Below are 18,428 nucleotides of genomic sequence, written 5' to 3' on the forward strand. Positions count from 1 at the left end.
CATTTTATGTCAACTGGAAGAGACATGAAAGTTTAGGGCTGGTATCCAGCCTGCCGGCTCTTAGGCTGGGTGTGCCCTTCCTACTCCTTTTGTGTTGAGTGGCCATGAAAGATAGTTGTGGTTGTTAGGCAGTTTCAGGTCAACTTGATGAAAGAGTGAAGGGGTGGAGTATAGCCTGTCAATCAGGTGATAGTCTGATATGCCTCCTCGTAGGCGTGGCCTTCTCATGAGGAGGGCCCAGGGAACCTCCCTTTCTCTCTGCCTTCACCTTGTTGCTTGCTGGTGACACGGAGAGATGCCGGAACCCTGCCTTGTCTCTTCCAACCTCGGATCCATATGACTTTGCACCCACCAGCCTGTGATCTTCCTGCATTCTGCAACATTCAATGTGTCCGAGAGTCTGCAGAGGGACTCATAGAGCTCTTTCGTACACATCTAGAAGTATCACTGGATTTGTTTCCTAGTCAACCTGACCTAACACCCCTATCCTCCCTGCTTATTTATTGTTGTTATCTGTGTAGGCCCAAAGCATGAGAATTAATAGACGAGATGATATCTGTCATGCTATCAGATCTTAAGCCAGGTACAAGAATATCCAGACGGGGGAGCCAGCCAGTGTGGGTTTAGAGTCTAAGAGGGATTTCAGGACTCGTATCAGACATATGGGCTAATATGGGACTTATGGGCTTGGTCTGGACGGGCTGGGACCCACTTGGAACTTGTGACCTTGGATCCGTTACTTAGCTCCTTCCTTCCTCGTCTGGAAAAAAAATGGGAACAACAATTCGATATCTACCTGACAGAATGTTTGTGAGGATTGAACAGGCTGAAGGAGGTAAAGTGATTTAGAGAGTCCTTGACACTGTAAGTGACCACTAAATGCCAGTGATGGTGATAAGGGGGCAGAAGAGAAGGGGGACCTGAGGGAAGAAGGAGAAGAAAAAGGGAGGAGCAGTTGGTAAAGAGGAGGGTGGACAGGCAGATAGGAAGGAGGAAGGAGAGAAAGGAATTTCTCTGCTGGACCTAGTTCCATCCGGTTTCAGCTCAGGGAATGGGTGAGTAGAGGCGAGGCAGCTGGACTCCTATAGGAAATGGCAGGAATTGGAAGGCTGGAAAGGAGCTGAGGCTGATCTGTCTTCCAGAATATTATGCCACCCTGTCAGGAATAGAAATTTCTGGATCCATGTCAGAGGCCTACCATTGATGGGAGCCTCCATTCCTTTACCTGCCTCGTGGTCCCACAGAGGGAGGCATCAGCTGTTTGGGTCAGCATCAGTGGGGCGGTCAGAGTTTATGTCAACTAGAACATCTGTAGCGATCACACATTTGGCTGCAATCCGCAAGGTTACCAGTTTGAAACCACCAGCCACTCCTGGGGAGAAAGATGGGTCCTTTGACTCCAACAATTAGTTACAGTCTGGGGCAGTCATAGGGGTAGCCCTGCCTTGTCCTACAGGGTCACTGTGCATCTGCATCCCCTCAATAGCAGTGAGTGAGCAATCCTGAGCGAATGCAGCGGCAGAAGCAGCCCAACCTATCAATCATGTCACAGCCTGATGACATCTCCTTGGGGTGTGTGGCTTTTGATATGAGAAATGCAAAGCAGAGCTGAGTGGAGCGCTCTTGCCCCTTCACGTTCCACTGAGTCTGGTTCCTGGTCTGGTTCATTGATCTCTTATTCTGTAGCCTGCTGATCCCAAGGACCGACAGCAGACTGCCGACCTTGGGTACATTTAGCAGATGGCAGATTCATTTACTTCTGCATCCACTAGCTCGTGGTCCTCTTGCTTTATCATCCTGCTTCCTGTTTGTTGACTTCCAATGCTACACGAGTCAGGAGAAGCCTCTGCCTTACATCTGACCGACGGACTTGAACTAAACTGGAATTACCTACATCTACAACTGCCAGGCGATCAAATGATGTGATGCATTAGGTAAGTCTGCTGCCCAAGACTTCTTTGAAGCGTTGAAAAGCAAATATGTTACTTTGAGGACTAAGGTGCACCTGACCCAACCCATGGTATTTTCAGTCAATTCATCATGCATGTGAAAGTTGGACACTGAATCAGGAAGACAGAAGACAAATCCATGCATTTGAATGGTGGTGCTGGAGAAGAACATTGAAAGTGCTGCGGACTGCAAAAAGAAGAAACCGATCTGTCTCGGAAGAAGTACAACCAGCATGCTCCTTAGGGTTAAAGATGGTGAAACTTCATTTCATCCTTTGGACACGTTGTCAGGAAAGACCAATTCCTGGGGAAGGACATCCTGCTTGCTAAAGTGGAGGGGCAGCGACAAAGAGGAAGGCCCTTGCTCAGGTGTCTTCTGGCCCAATCGGCTGACGCAGGGGCAGGGCTACATGCTTGAGCTGTCAGCGAAACTCCAAAAGAGATGGAAGTAGAATAGGTGGGAAATCACTCTGGGTTTCCAGTCTCTTCCAGCCAAGGAAGGAGTGAAAGGAATCATGACTGAAAGCTTGTTTTATATCACTAGTTTATATCACTAGTGTGATTGGTTGACCTGAGTCATGCGCTCCCCATGGGGCAGTCAGCTGTGCCCAGAATGCTGGAATATATGATGGGAAACTGGGTCCATTGATGTGGGTGAGGCTCTTCTTTCCCAGAAGCTGCACATGCAAGCAGTACCATGATGGAAAAATCTGTTTCCCCACGTCGAAAGCCTCTGAGATTCCTCCTTGGTGAAGAAACATGACTCCAGAAGGGAAAACCTTGGGAAAACCCAGGTGCCCAGGAGATTGACTTGACTCTCCCTAAGGATGGGTCCGAAAGAAAGCGCAGAATGACTTGCTTTTATGTGGCAGCATCTTGAACTTTGGTGAGAGGAGGCTCGGCTCCTCCAGGGAAATGGGGCCGCCATTCTGTTTGCCCAGCAAATAGATGGGAGCCTTCCAGCTCATTCGGAGCAAGCCACGCTAGTAACTTCTCCTGCGGAAAGGAGCGAATGAGTTGTGAGCAATGACCTCGGAGTCAAGACATGTGAGACGAAGCCCCAACACTCAGGGAGGTGGTGGGACACCCACACTAAAAATTTAGTAGTGTGGAAAAATCATGCTGGCTTTGATGTTCTGGGGAATTGATACCAGATCTAAAGTCATGGGCGAATGACAGCCTCCCTCAGTGGGTTAATTTGCCTACCTAGATCTCAAGCCGTGGCATTTTCAATCACCTCCTATCCATGTGAAAGCTGAGCAGGTAGGAAGGCAGACCATAGAAAACTCGGTTCGTTTGAATTACGATGCTGATGAGGAATATGGGGGATATTGAGGTATCGTGGACTGCCAGAGGCACCGACAAATCTGTCTTGGAAGGAGCACGGGTAAAATGCTCCTTAGAAGCGAGGATGGGTAGACTTGGTCTCACGTAATTTGAGCATGTGATCAGGAGAGACCGTTCCCTAGAAAAGGACATCATGCTCCATACAATAGAGGGTCAGCGACAGCGAGGCAAACCTTCAATAAGATGGAATGACACAGTGGCTGTGATAATGGGCTCAGACGTGACCATCGTGGAGGGGCTGACGCAGGACCGGGCAGTGCTTTCTTCTGTTGTACGTTGTAGAGTTGCTGCGTGGCACCCAGCAACAGACCTCAGCCAACAGGAAGACGGTCTCAGAAGAGCCTAGTCCCCTCTCCTCAAGGCAACCCTTCTTATCTCCGTGGATTCTCACTGACGTGCCCAACTCGGAATCCTTGGCTTGGGTTTTTGTCACCAGATTCTCGCTCTGTTATGGCCAGAGATGTTTGGAAAAAATGGGGTTCTCCAAGTCTCATGGGATGTCCAACAATGCAGAAGGAGTTCAAACTGAATTCAGCAGATGAGCACTGAGCACCTACTAAGCCCAAGGATTGGCCTGTGTTTGTTTTCCAGCCGGTTGCAGTAACTGTTTCTTGACCAAAAAGGCGTCCGTTCATCCCACATGCCCCTACGGCAGTGCCTTCCCGAGAGTCTCGTTGTAAGCAGGAGATGGCTGGTTTAAGGATGGGCCGGCTTTCTGGAGTGTGTTTAGCTCAGACACCTCATCTCCGAGGGGATTTGGGGAAAACCGTGCTGTGGTGCGTTGAAGAGCCTTACAAGTGGTGCTTGGACATGTTTGTTAAGCAGCGGACAGAAGAGGAGCAGGACGAGCCATCAGCACAGAAGGACAAAAGCAGACCCACAGCTACAGGTGATGCTGCTCGCTCTCTGCAATGGGTGGCCTGCCTCCAAGGTGGGTGGGGGGAGGAGGAGCGTGGCGGACGGGGTTCTACTCCAAGGACCAGGGCCTCCAGAGGTAGCATTCCACCCACCCAGTGAGGTCTTACCAGTAGTCAGAATGTGGGTAATCCTTCAGCCACGTGTAGCCAATCCCAAGTCACACCTGGGGACCCAGTTACACCTCTTCCGGGACCACAGAGGCTCATCTGGGAAGCTTGTGGGAAAGACTGGATCCCTGACCTCGTGCCCAAGGATTCTGAATCCAAAGCTCCACGATGGTCTGCTAAGATGTATTTTAACAACCCCCCCCCCCGAAGGGTTCCAATCCAGATGTGTCTCCAGGTCACACAGGGAGAATGGCGATTCCAGTTTGCAGGAGGCTCCTGTCTTACTCTCTCCGGCGTCCACATCTGTACCAGGACCTACAATGGTGGCTTCCTCCTCTTACTGGATTTACCTCAATCCCGGTTTCTCCCTCACTCAACTCCCATCACTCCCTCCCCTTCCTCTTCATCAGAAAGGTGTAAAGAATGAAACAAGGCTGGCATGCTGCCCCCTCGGCTTCAGAAACAAAGCCTGACCCCGGCAGTTGGGGCCCAATGCACCCTCTTCATTCTCCTCCCCAGCCCTGCCGGGGCCCAGGAACCAAACAGACTGACAGAACTCTGACTTCCCTTTTGACTGCTTAAGTATGTTTCATGCCCACATGTTATCTTGTTTTTAACTTAACAGACAGATTCATTGGCCATAGACTAGGCCTGTGAACAACCTTGCTATCAGAGTGAACTGCAAAGTGAGTTAATGCAGATGGAGCAGTCTAGTAGCTATGCGTTGGGCTGCTAACCGCAAGGTCAGCAGTTCAAAACCACCAGAGACGCCGAGAAAGACGAGCCTTTCTACTCCCATGAAAGGTTACAGTCTCAGAAATCCATAGGGGCAGGTCTTCCCCATCCTATAGGGTTGCTGTGAGTTGGAAATGACTCAATGGCAGCATGTTAATTAGGTTCTAATTTAACACCTTATCATTTGATCTCCTTTTTGGCTCATATTAAATTTATTCTAGTTTCTACTATTTTCTGCTTTCTTTATGATTGAGGTTTTTCTGTTTTATTTTGTTATTGGTTTCGGGTTTTGGTTTGGGTTTATATGATTTTTCTGTACATGAAATCCAGGATAGGGAAATCTATAAAGACAATAACAGGATTAACAGTTTTTGGGGGGCAGGGCAGGCAGGTAGGGGCAGTGGGGGGCTGATAGCCATGTGTGCAAGAAAGAAGAAAATACTCAGAATTGTTTGTGCGGATGATCGCACGGCCCTTTTTACTAGGGGTGAACTATTGAATTGGGTGATATGTGAATTACATGTCAATAAAACTGTTAAAATACATTTAACAAAGTAGTAAATCTTCCTGTTGAAAAGTCAGACAACTGTAAAAAACGATTTCTCTTTGTTCTCATCCTGAGTACCTACCTATTTCCAGTTGTCAGAAGTCATCTCCTCGGAGAGGTGTCTCCCCCACCCCCATCAGCTGTCTGTTACTCACCCCTCCGCTCCCTCCCCTGCCCCCCTCCCCAGCACTGACCCCTCCTTCTGGGAACCCTCACAGGTCTTTCCCTCCACCCTTTAATCAAGACCCACCCTCAGAGGGGCAGACTTCTGAGATGCCCCCAAGATTCCAGCCCCTTCTTTCCTTGCGAATCCAGTGGGATGTGCTCCTTGATCAGGGTACTTTGTATGACAAAGGTGGATGGGGCTGGGCAGAGGTAGGTCAGACAGCTGAGCACCTGACTGAGTTTAACAAAAAGGAGGGGCTCAGGGGTGCACGGGGGCCTAACTAGGTGAGCCCATTCAAAGAAGGTACTGGACGCCTCCGAAAGGAGAAAACGCAAAGGCAAGAGAGAGTCTCCTGCTGGTCTTGAAGAAGTCAGTGGCTATGATGTGGACTGCCTATAGAGAGGACCACAGGGCAGGAGAATGTGGGCAACCTCTCAGAGCTGAGGGCCTTGGTCCTCCCACCATTGAGAATGGGATTCTGACAACAATCACAGGAGCTTCCAAAAGGACCAGGGACTTCAGGTTCAAATGCTCATGGTTACAGCCTTAGGCGCTGCTGAGCAGAGGACCCCCATGGAGGAAAGGAGACCTGGTTGCACAGGGGTTCCGTGCTTGGCTGCTGACCGAAAGACTGGAGGTTCAAACCCAGCAACCACTCTGTGGGAGAAAGATGTGGCACTCTACTTCTGTAAGCCCTGTGGTTCATTTCTACTCTGCCCACAAGGTCACTGGGCATCAAGCTCGACTCGGCAGCAATGGGGCTCAATGAATACGCACGCTTGGGTGGTCCCTGCACCCCTTGATGAGCTTACATGTTGTGTGTGTCCACTTTACAGGCAGTCTGACTACCGATGTTCAGGATATTGGCCTACAGGACTGTGGGGCTATGTGTTCTCATTTCCTCTTGAGTGGACTCCTTAAGGAGAATTGCTGGATCATAGAATTCTGTGTTTATCCTTTGGAAACATCGCCAGGCATTTTCCCAATGTGGCCGTGGCACCTTTCATTCCCACCAGCAGTCGATGCGGGGTCCAGTTGCCCCCCTATTTTTCTGATGGTAGGGAGTCTCCCTCCATTCCTGATGCTATGTTCTTCGAATAGACCAGCTTCTCTGATGGTTTGTGAAAGGATGCGACTCTGGCACACACCTTGCCTGGTTTTAGGGCATGGAGTATCCCCCCGTTCTGTTCCAATGACTGCCTCTTGGCCAATGTACAGATTCTGCAGGAGAACAAGAAAGAAAAGACTTGGAATTCCTGTGCTTTTGCAAGGTTATCCTTAATTTCTTATTATCGGTAGAGTTGTGCACCTTTGCATCGTCAATAAAACGCAATACACATCATTCAGTATTCTCTGCTTTCAGCCCAAACCCCTCTGACATCATCAATGATCTCCCTCGCCCCGTGCCCTCTTCTGAATCCAGCTTGATATGACAGCGCTTTCCTGTGGATGGCTTGCTGCAGCGGTGACCAAAAAAAAAAAACCATTTGTTCTGTGTGCTTCTCCCCACCCTTGGCCTTTTTAAAATAAAACTCACTACAACTTTGCAAAAGAAAATGTACACCGAATTCAAAACTAAGAATCGTGAGCACAATCCATTTTCCAGAGTGCTACCCCCCACCCCTAACTACTGCTGCAGAATAAAATTGGACCCCGGGTTAAAAGGCTCCAGATAAAGCTGCCTTCGTGCAATAATTACACGAAAGAGAAAGAAACTAGTTATTATGAACCATAATTGTTCACCTTTTTCATGTATCGAATCTCTGTCCTCGGCTCACTGAATTCTCACAGCAAAGAAATTGCTCGGTACTCTTAAAACTTCTGTTTTTCCTTTGGCCTAATTTGGTGAAATGGGTGCTTTAGGAGGTTAATCTTTCTTGGCAACGCACATGTGAACGCCCCACCCCCGTGAGATCCACAGCGCCACACACCTTTGCTCTGTGTGCCTTACCAGAACAGCAGCAAATGGGTCCCAGCCTCAGGCAACCAGCCTAGACACCCCCAAAGAAAGAGAGCTGTCGCCTTGTAGTCATCTGCGCTGTTGGAATCCAGGCCAGGGGGGATCTCCACCAGGATCCCATGGAGATTTGCCCTTGTCAAATGACCCATCCCTCTGCCTGGGCCAGGGACTGGAGCACTGAGGACGGTGGGAAGGAGCAGAGGGGTTTGTGCAGCGTTGGTGTCAAAGAGCATGCTGACTGTACATTCCTTGTAATTAAGCAGCCTGGCATCCGACCAAAAGCCTCCACCTGCTCCGGGCTGGAATTTGAGTCTGATTTCCTGCAGACCCCAGAGAAGCCCCCTAGGGGAAAAGGGCCCAGTGGCGCTTTGGGAAGGCTTCTTCCTGAGGCTCCCAAGAAGGCACCGCTTCCAGCATCCCACTGCCTCACTGTGAGGAGCCCTCAGTGCCACGCCAAGTCCTTTCCATCATTGAATGGAGGGGTGGGGAGCGGGGTAGGGAAACGTATGAATGACCCAGTAGGTAAGGCCTCACATTCAAACATGGCCTTACAGGTTATTTCAGTGATGTCCGATGAAACGTTTGGGGGCTGCATGCTACTCAATGCAGATTAGGGACGCGGGGTTCCCCAAGCACAGCTTTGCATAAAGGCTGCACATTCACGGGGCCAGCCGTCAGGCAAAAGGGGCTCAGGGGGGATTGGCACAGGTTCAGAAGCCAGGGGGGAAAGAGAAAGGACTGTACAGCCCCTGATCCCAGAACCGCCCCAGAGGAAATGACCCCAGGCTTCAAAAGGTTTGCTTTTGAATCCAGCCTCCTGGGAGGAGACCCAACATAATGCTTCTCTGTCCCCAGCCCTCTGATCTGGATGACTTTGTGTTTGGAGCCCAGGCCTGGGAAGCAGGGACCAAAAGGTTTCGAGCACAGCTGGTCTTCTGGCTTCTGATGTCCTGGGCCCAGCAGCTCCGCTACAAAGAGTTTATTCCTGAGGCTTTACACATACGTGTCCAGTGACCAAGTCCCAGCCCAAAGCGAGATGGAGCATGTCAGCGCCTTTAAAAAGCACATGTGGGATCTCACATGTGACTTCCTGGGTCCAGCTGAGGACCACTCCCCTGGGAAGTGACACAAGAGGAACTGAGTCTCGGCAAGGGTGGCAGGACTGCGAAATCAGATTCTGCTGCAACTGTACGGGACACAGGAGGACGTCAGTGGAGTGGTGGTAGAATTATGTATGCACAAATACACGGGTGGACAGGGGTCGAAGTCTTCCTTTCCACTCCAGAGACCTGAGTCCGCTGCCTGGAAAACAGCCCCTGCTCAGGCACCACCCATCCATCAGCGGTTGCTTGTATGTTACTGACAAGCTTCCAGACTAAGATGGGCTGGGAAGAAAGGTCCCAATCATCCAACAATCAGACAAGGAAGGCCCATAAGCCACAGTGGTCCCATTCACAACCCTCGCTGCCAGAATCAGGCAACGTTTCATTCTGTGTGCCCCGGGCCGACCGGATGGCAGCTGAGACCAGCACAGCCTGGCATAAATCCATTCTGACGAGCACGTGTGAGCACGAAGGACTTAGAGTGTACCTAGCACTCTCCTGGTGTCGCCGAGTGCAGACCCTCCAGGAGCAGAGGAAATGTCCCCTGCCACCAGGAAGGTGCATATTTTACCTGTGGAAACACTTCAGAGGCAATGATGTAACAGACCAGAAAATGTAACCAACACTCGCCGGCTCGTCGGTGCTGATGGATGGGGCAGAGGACTGAAGCTCTATTTCATGCATGAGGAGCGAGCTCTCCTGATTCATTAAGCATTCTCTCTCAGGGGTCACCACAGCCACTTCGCTACGCTGCACGGGGCCTCCCACCCTCTCCTTGGAAGCCCCATGTATGTTTAAGGAAATTCAGCTGAACCATTCCGAATCATGCGTACCGGGCTCGTCAAAAAGAAATTAAGACGCGCTGCAAAGAAACAAGTGGGATTTCAGGAACCGACTCGAGGCTTTCCCATAAACCCGCGAACTGGGAGTATTAGAAATACGCTGACGCTGAAATGAAATAAGTCAGAACGTAAACCAAGCCAAGGTCAAGTATATGATAAGCCAGGCACAGCATTTTGAAATTGTGTCTAGAATGGCTCCCCACCCCTCCACCCACTCCCCCAGCCCTGTCTTAGATGCCCAGTCTATTTCATGTAAGGTACCCATCCCTAGTACTTGAAACATCCATGCCAGAAGCAACTGCTGCTGTTAGGGGCCGTCGAGGCGGTCTGACTCACAGGGACCCTGCCCGGTCTTCCGCCATCCACACAGTCCTGCTCTGCGCCATGCTTGCGGCCGCTGTGCCCACCCAACTCGTTGAGGGTCCTCCTCTTTTTCACTGGCTCTTGGTTTTCCCAAACACGATGATTAGTAGAAGAGCCAATGCTAGTGTCTCAGACCAACAATTCTTACCCGTCTTCTAAAAATATAAACTCTTATCCCAAGCAGCAGTGATTTCATTTTTTTAAAAATTCCAATGAGCGCTTTAGGGATGGATCTCGAAAACTCTGTAAAAACCCCTGGAAAATATCTGGGGACTTTCGCTGTGCAGGAACTTAAGAGTGAAGGGCAATAGAATGCGATCCTATCTCTAACTAACTCTGTAACTTTGGACTTCCCTCCTGTCTACTTGTTCACGATGCCGTTGAGTCGGCTCTGACTGATCATAACCTGATGTACAAACAGAACGACGTGCTATCCTGCCTGATGTCGTCTCCAGGGTCGCTGATGTATCTGAGCATGTGGTCTCCGACACCCCGTCAGTCCATCGCACTGAAGTGTCAGTCCACCGCACCGCACCGCAATGACCCCGTCAGCCCACCGAGGGTGGGGATTCTCTTCTTCTGGACGACCCTCTACTTTTCCAGCCATGAGGTCTAGCTCCCGCACCCGGCCTTTCCTGGCGGCATGCCCAAAGTAAACTAGTCCAAGTCTGGCCATCCTCCCCTCGAAGGACTCGTCTGGTTGCAGTTCGTCTAAGACTGATTTTGCTCACTCTTCTGGAAGCTCCCGATATAGTAAATATTCTTTACTGACACCACAGTTTGAGTACATCGATTCTTCCTCTGCCTCCAATCCCGCAGGAGGCAATGGAGAGGGCAAAGCTTGGGTCAGGCGCAAGGGCCATATTTGCTTAGGCATCAAAGTGATGTCTTTGCTTTTTGAAGAGAGGGGCAATTGAAAAGGAGGAAGGCCCTCAACAAGATGGACCGACCCCGTGGCTGCAGCCACGGGCTCACGCACAAGAACAGCAGAACCGGGCCGTGTCTCTGCTCTGGGAGTCAGCACCGATCCGATGGCACCTACCAACAGCAACATGATTTTTGTAGTAGATTTGTCAAATACAATACATCCTCTGATTTCCGGACGGCTGTGGCCGTGTACATTGATTACGGACCCAAATAGAATGAAATCCTGGACAGCTTCAGCTTCTTCTTCATCCCTCCTCGCCTGGCTGGGGTGGTTGTTAGGCGCCTTCGTTCCCCCATTTATAAAACAAAGAAGCCGAGTCTTGCGCTCTCTCCCAGAACTTGGTCCTTCGACAGTGATGAGCTGTCGAGAGTTCTCTTTGTTCAAACCCCAAAGAAGAGCCCCCACAGTGGGGCTTCCTCTTCCCTCCTTGACCATCACTCGGTGGGCCCTGGCTTTGTGCTTGGGTGCTGACGAATCACAGCAGAGGCCGTGGTTCCTGTGCACTGCAAGTGTTCGTTTCCATGGAGGAAGCTAACGGTGAGAAGACAAGAGAGGAAATGGCTAGATGGAAAGGTTTCCCCAACACTCCGAGAACCCAGGGGAGGAGTCTCGCTCTTTATCCAAGACTTTGGGAAAGGACCTGGCTCTTCCGTGCCCTCCGGGGGAAGAAGAGACCCCTAGGCACAGCATGTTGACAGAGCAAACAGCAAGGGGAAGGTCCAGGCATGTGAAGCCTGGGCACATTGAAGGTCCTGGTCCACAGGCATTGGATTCAGATGGGCCCTTGGTGTCACGCTAGGGAGTCAGAGCTTAATCCTAAAAGGATTAGGGGTCTATTGGGGGGGGGGGGGGTAAACAGAAGAGAGGCCTGAGTAAAGTAATAGCTTCGGTGAGCCATTCAGGCCACAGGGTGGAAATTTCAGTGTTGTGATCATGGCGGTGTGTGTGCGAAATGAGGACATGATCAGGGGAGCTGAGAGGAAGTTGGTGACGTCATCTAGGTGGAAGGTAATCTAACTGGGCCCATGATGGTGGTCAAAGAGAAAAGGAGAGAGAGCGGAAACACATCCTGGCAGCAGCATCATAAGAAGTTGGTGCTACATCACTGAGAGTTCCTGGTTGTTTTCTGTACCAAGGATAATGTTTTTCAAGTCACTGAAGCAAACCCCACACCAAACTCACTGTCACTGAATCAATGCCAGCTCATGGCCGCCTATAGGACTGAGTAGAACTGCCCTTGTGAGTGTCCAAGATGGTAATTCGTTACGGGAGTAGAAAGCCCTGTCTTTCTCCCGAAGAGAGGCGGCCTGATGGTTTTGAAATGCTGACCTTTCACTTTGCAAGCCAACCTGTCTCCACTATGCCACCAGGGCTCCTCAAGGACTCCTTGGGGGTCACCAATTTACATGCTTCTGGATCTAGTCTTGAAACAGAAATGAGAGAGCAAGGCCAGAGCAAGACACCAAGACGGTTGAGAATGGCATCGAGTGGGGCGTCCACGGTTAGCAACCCACATTGTAACCACTACGCCACAGTGCGCCAGTCACTGAGCATGGCTGCTAAATGATTGTCCAATATTTATTAACCTCTTTACTATCCTGTAAGGTTGGGTATGGGGGGTGGGGTGGCAGACAGGGGAGGACAAACTCTGTATCTTTCTTGTCCATCATTTCCCCAATGATCTTATATAGTATTTGACAAATAAATAAAAATACATACCCTCGGGTCAATGTGTTGGGTAGTTATTGCCATTTTCAGATACTGGTATTGTTAATTTTGATCATTCTTAATTCTAGTTCAAATTTGGATTAGTAGTGGAAGGAAAATTCCTGACCCTTGGCCTTGGAGTTGGAACAAGAGCTCCTGCTCTTCCCATAAAACTTATGTGACCTTGAGGAAGTCACTTAACCTCTCTAAGTTTCTTTCATCATCTGAGAATAAAAGGTGAATATGGTGTTATTATTGACGTTATCAACTGTCATGAAGACTGAAAAGACAAGGCATTCCATGCTAAATATACAGCAGAGTGTCTGCCTAAACAATGGCTACTTAGACTAGGAGGGATGGAGAGATACATTGCTGATGAGTGGAGAGCTGCACTGATAATGAATGGGCAGGTGAATTGATGATGGATGGATGTGTTGATAGTTATGGATGGATGCCTTGAGGAGGGATGCATGGACCAATGAGGGGAATATTCTAAAGAAGAAACATCTGTCGGGTTATGCGCTTCTTCAGACCAACTCTAATCCCATTTTGTGGGAGCTTATGTAATAAATTGAATATGACTAGAGATTAAAAAGCCACCCGGTATAGGCTTCTGTGACGTCTTATGGCCCGTTGCCATTGAAGGTTGAAGATTTACAAGTTCTTATTTTAGGTTCTGTCTAGACAACGCTCTAAATAGGAACTTTATGCTAATCTGCAGGTGCTGCTTATGAACAGGTTACTTCTAAATAGTAGTGCTTGCCTTACCTTACTCCCCCCCCCAAAGAAAAACCACGAGCAAATAATATGTATTGAGGCCATGCTCTCCAAAGGGTAACATCTTAGCCAATTTGTCCACTCCTCCCATACCACCTGGTTCCTGCCTAGCCTCTGTCCAATTACTAACAAATCAAATATTCACAGTGGGTATAATTAATTAAATGCATTTTTTACTAATTAACTTAAGAACTGGTAAATAGAACCTCCCTTTGGTAGTTTGAAGATCTCGCCACTGGCGCAGCTGATTAAAATGTGGAGCCGAATCTGGTGGGGAAACTGGCATGTGATGAACGGGAGCCCTTTGCAACATTTCTTTTAAGATTTGTCAAATTGTATCCCACCGATATTGCTAACCCCCTTTAATCAGTAAGTAGAAAATTCATCTGATAGCATAAAATACGTCTGACAATGACATACATCAAATCCCAAACTGAACATTCAAAATAAACTGTATCGAGATTTTGTCACCATCATTGATTTCTGCTTTTCAAGCTGGTTTCTGGCGCAGCCACATAAAAGTTAAATACAAGCTATCTATGGGCTCATTGGATTGCGGTAATTCATTAAACCAACGGTGGCTTTAATAAATCTCAGCATAAAGATTGCTTCCGCAGACACCCTCAACTGGGAAAAGTGCCACTAATCAAGGGGGTGGCAAAACTAATCTTGTTGGCATGGAGCGGGGGTGAGAAGTCGCTCTGGAGGTAGCTGAGGGCTGGCTTCCAAGGGTCCATGTGTGCTCCAACTGCAAGGTCTGAGAACCAGGGGAGATGGGAGCCCCTGCAGGACCAACCTCCAACAGCTAGAGGGCAGCACCTGGGCAGCATGAGCAGCTGGTCCTTTGAACAAAGCCCCTGTTTGTCTTACACACCTGCCCACTCATCATGTGGCCTTGCATTCTATTAACCGTTCGATCCCCCCGTTGCGTTCACTGTCCAGTGAAAATGGCGATGTGGTCTTGATAATGTGTCAAGCATTTCTACATCCAGTGACTCCTTCACGTTGGGTAGGGGCAAGACTGCGATTGTGATTGTACTCATTTTAGGGGGTTACCCAAGGTCTTATAACTGGCAGAGCTGGGAGTGATCAAAACTTGTAGTTCTGGGATGGAATCTCATCTCTTTGGGATACTGTGTGTCCTTGGGCAGTCTAGGTAACCTTTGGACGCCTCGGTTTCCTCAACTGTGAAGTGGAGGCAATGCAAGCATCTCATCCTTCTGGGCGGTTTCGTAAATTCATGTAGCTCAGATGCGTTGTTGTTAGGTCAATTCCGACTCATAGAACTTCCCCCAAGGGGGTTTCTAAGCCATAGTCTTCCTGGAGGTCAATTGGTCAGGTACACAGTGAATACTTAATACACGTTTGCTATTATTTATAGACTCGGTGTAAAGACCGAAATCATCACAGCTGGACCAATAGGTAACATCATGCTAAATGGGGAAAAGGTCAAAGTGGTCAAGGACTTTTACCTTACTTGGATCTACAATCAATGCTCATGGAAGCAGCTGTCAAAAGATGTCTTCCACTCGGTAACTGCTGCACAAGACCTCTGTCGAGTGTTGAAAAGCATAGTGTGGCTTTGAGGAGTAAGATGCGCTTGACTCGGGCCACGGCATTTTCCATTGCCTCGTACGCATGTGGAAGCTGGCCGCTGACTAAGGAAGACCCAAGAAGAATCGATGCATTTGAACTGTGGTGCTGGAGAAGAATATTGAAAGTACCATGAGCTGCTGAAAGGACAAACCGATCTGTGTTGGACGAAGAAAGGCCACAGTTCCCCTTCGAGGCATGGAGGGCAGAGACTCATCTTACGTAATTTGGACATGTTGTCAGGAGACACCAGCCCTGGAGGACGTGATGCTTGGTAAAGTGGAGGGGCAACAAAAAAAGAGGAAGGTCCTCAACAAGATGGACTGACACCGTGGCTGCAGCAATGGGCTCAGACACAGGAACCATTGTGAGCGCGGCACAGAACCGGGCAATGGTTCGTTCTATTGGGCAGAGGATTGCTATGGGTCAGAACCGGCAGGGTGGTGCCTAGCAACATTATTTACAGAGCAAGGTGTATCAAAAATAAAATGTAGGGGAGAAGGGGACGATGAGGAAAGAACACTGGAATTTGAAGTTAGAGAAGACAATGACCTGGTCATAGACTGGCCCTTTCCAACAGTGAAGTACCCACCCATCTTGTTGGCAAATGTGACAAGAGGCTCATGATATTCTGGTCCCTTTCTGCGGCGACTCCTTACTGTAAAATAGTGGTGCGAAGAGGAGATGAGAAAGGAATTTAACTACACCGCCTGACAGGCATTTTAGGAAAATTGATACACCAGAAGATAAAAAGTAATCAGAAAGATTTACATAAACCCTTGTGATCTCAAAGGTCACCTGTTTGGGAGTCTACTAATGGAAATATGTCTTCTTTCATGCAGGTGATGATTTAATTGGAAAGGAACGGATTTAAATGAATCAAGTCATAAGAGCAGAGTAGATTTATGCCAACTGCCACCAAAAATGCTTGTTTCTATGAGGGAAAATCGGTCCACCGATATACAAGTCAAATTTTAGGGCGGAATAATAAACATGGCCATTACTTTGCATTTGGTTCAGCCCCTTAAATATGTAGATATTCATGTGCTTTGTGAAGGCAAAACAATACAATCAGCTTTCTAGTCAACCCCTGACTCTACTTAGTAAAGGAGGATGGTTTCTTAGCCATTAACTTACTTGAACTTGACAGTGACCCTCCGAGGTAGGCAAGGTTAAGTATGATCATTTCCATTTTATAAGAGAATATAATATATGCTTATTGAGAGCACGGACCAAGACCTTTGTCTCTCTCTTTTTTTAATCCCCAGTGCCTAGTTAACAAAAAGTAAGTCAAAGATTATAGCAGAACCTACTGGATGCTGTGCTCTAGATGTGAATCTGTGTGAATCACAGACGAGAAGTTTCAAGTTCTGGCTCTACCATGCGTTCAATCCCGGCCCTACCACTGCCCTCCAGAATGTATTTCTTGGCAGCTCAGCCCATAACAGAGATCATACCGACCTTGCAGAGCTGCTGCAACCATTAAATGCTTGCTGAGAGAATGAGATGGGGTGGGGGATGGGGAGGGGCGGGAACATTTTAAGCGATGCTATCCGTGTTCACTGCCCCAACTCACAGCGACCCCAGAGTTGGAAACAGAAGGAGACGCTGCCCAGTCCCACAACATCGTGGTCATTAGGATGTTGGAGTCCGTCTCATCAATCATGTCCGTTGTCTCTGCTGACCCTCTGCTTTACCAGTGATGATGGCCTTTCTTAGCAATCGGTCTGTCCTGATAAGGCGCCGCATGTCAATGAGGCCAAGGCTCACCATCCTGGCTTCTACGACACACCGATCTCTCCGCTGGGACTGATGGGCTCCTGCTCCCGGCTGGTTCCAGGCCATATTCTTGGCCAACACCACCATGAGACTGCATCCATCCTTCTGTCTGTCTCCCTTTTTGATTGGTCAGCTTTCAAATGTCTATGAAGCGATGGGCAGGATGAGTTTGGAGGTCAGGCACACCTCAATCATTAAAGTACCCGACATACTAAGATTCTCACAAATGACAGTTATTACTCTCTCATGAATAGCCTTAGAAATGCTCAGACCGGTAAACTATTGGGTCACCCCTAAAATTGAAAACAAACAAAGATGCACACATTCATGGTCTGATATCAGGAACACACAGGGTGGCTGGAGCTTTGCTGGACCAGGAGCACACTCTAGGAGAGTTGGCATGTCATCATGGCAGGAATTCTCGGGGATCTGGGGGAAAGCCTCTCATTTCACTGACAGCAAGGCCCTGGTATTAGTCAGAGCAGACTGGTCACTGCCTTTTGTACTGAGTCCCTTCACCTTAGGACCTCCTAGAATGTTGTGTCAGTCGGGTAGAATAGAGAAACAAGTTCATAGACAGTCATGTGAATAAGAAAGAGCTTCATAGACCAAAGGAACTGAATATTGAGACAACATCCCAGCCCAGTCCAGGTCAAGTCCATAAGTCAGATATTAGCACCTGTGTCCAATACCAGTCTGTAAATTCCTCTTCAGACTCACGAAACACATGCAATGATGCTGAATGCAGGAAGACCACAGGCCAGTGGGTGGGAAGTCTTGTGGATCCAGTGGCTGTGGAAGCATCTCAGTGCTGGCAGGAGTCTCCACATGACTCCTCCAGCTCCCAGGGCTCTGGTTGCATTAGCGTAACTCCATCAGGCTCCTCTTCTGTAATATCTCACAGGGAGGGAGTGTCCTGCCTCCAGCAAGTTATTTATCTCCAGAAAGCCTCCAAATGAGGTCCTCAAGCTGCGACCTGATTAACAGGTCAACTCAACCCATTCACTTGTAAGTCTCAAATTGACAACAGATTATGTAACTACCACAAATGTATGCAGACCTATTGCCAGGTGGGGGGAAATCTGCTCATTAAATTTCCAAGTAAGGGCTAACTAGGGACGATGGTGATTTCCAGGGCTAGCTACGGGAATCTGCCCATTTGCACTGTGCACTAGTTGGGATATGTGCGGTCCTTGGTGGGTCTCGAGAGGCTCGGGACCATTCAAGTGCGTGGCAGTCAGCCTGGTGTTCACCATCACTGGTGAATTTATTTTTAACAGAGATGGAAGGCACCGCCATGTTCAATGATAAATCCTGTGACTACAGAGGATGTGAGGTGTGACGACTAAGTGGCTGGTAGCTATGAATTAGACAACATGAATGGTGCCCTTGGGAAAAGGGGGGAACAGACATTTAATGACATTTATATTAAATGTTATTAATAACGTTTAATGTGCATAATACTATGCACAAACAATCACTGCTATGCATTCAAGGGGACTGCAGTGGTTCAGTGGTCAAATCTGTGCCTTCCATGTGGGAGATCTGAGCTCGACTCCTGGTCAGTGGGCCTCATGTATAGCCACCTCCCATCTGCCAGCGGAGGC

This window comes from Tenrec ecaudatus, chromosome 1 (genome assembly GCF_050624435.1).
Source record: "Tenrec ecaudatus isolate mTenEca1 chromosome 1, mTenEca1.hap1, whole genome shotgun sequence".
Taxonomy (NCBI): domain Eukaryota; kingdom Metazoa; phylum Chordata; class Mammalia; order Afrosoricida; family Tenrecidae; genus Tenrec; species Tenrec ecaudatus.